Here is a 724-nt window from a genome sequence, read left to right on the forward strand (position 1 = left end):
CCGTTGGATTATTTGCGCGGTTTACCTGCAACTATTTTTTACTGGAAACGATACCACGTGCAAACCATCCAAATTGGCGCACGTAGATTGAAACACGTGCAAATACACCACTTAAATATAACCACGTGCATGCAAGCCAAAAATCACGTGTAAAAATTCTACACCCGGAAGCAACAGTCCTTTTTCCACTAGTATGGATTCCTCGGTCACACCGCTGTCACTATCCCACGACTGATGCATCGGCGACTACGAAGTGTTGTCACAGATGCACCAGTCGTGGGGCAATCGCAGCGGTCGTGGCGCCAGGGATATCAGTCGTGGTGATTGACACCTCAATCGTGACCACAAAACGGCTGTTTCAGTGACCACGCCCTTAAAATGTTGATGTCGTGGTCACCGATGCAACCGCAGTGTTTATAGGTCTAGTGGTAGTGTCGGTAGATAGTAGTTCGTCACTGGTGTACCGGCCATGGCCATCGGCGCCGTGAAGCGTAGGACTTTCTGCGAGGACAGTCAGTGTAACTAACATTGTATTATCAACCAATTTTTGGTCACTTACAGAGTCTTAACTGATGTTTGATTGCTTTTCATCGTATATGGTCCCGTTAGTGCGACGGTAAAGTAGAGGGCTGAACATCACAGTGCCCTGGGTTCGAGCCCCACAAAAAAGTCCTCGTTTTTCATAGTAACATTAACTTTTATAGCAATTTTTGTTCCTGTACTG

Source organism: Aphanomyces astaci (assembly GCF_000520075.1).
Source record: "Aphanomyces astaci strain APO3 unplaced genomic scaffold supercont1.34, whole genome shotgun sequence".
Lineage (NCBI taxonomy): Eukaryota > Oomycota > Saprolegniomycetes > Saprolegniales > Verrucalvaceae > Aphanomyces > Aphanomyces astaci.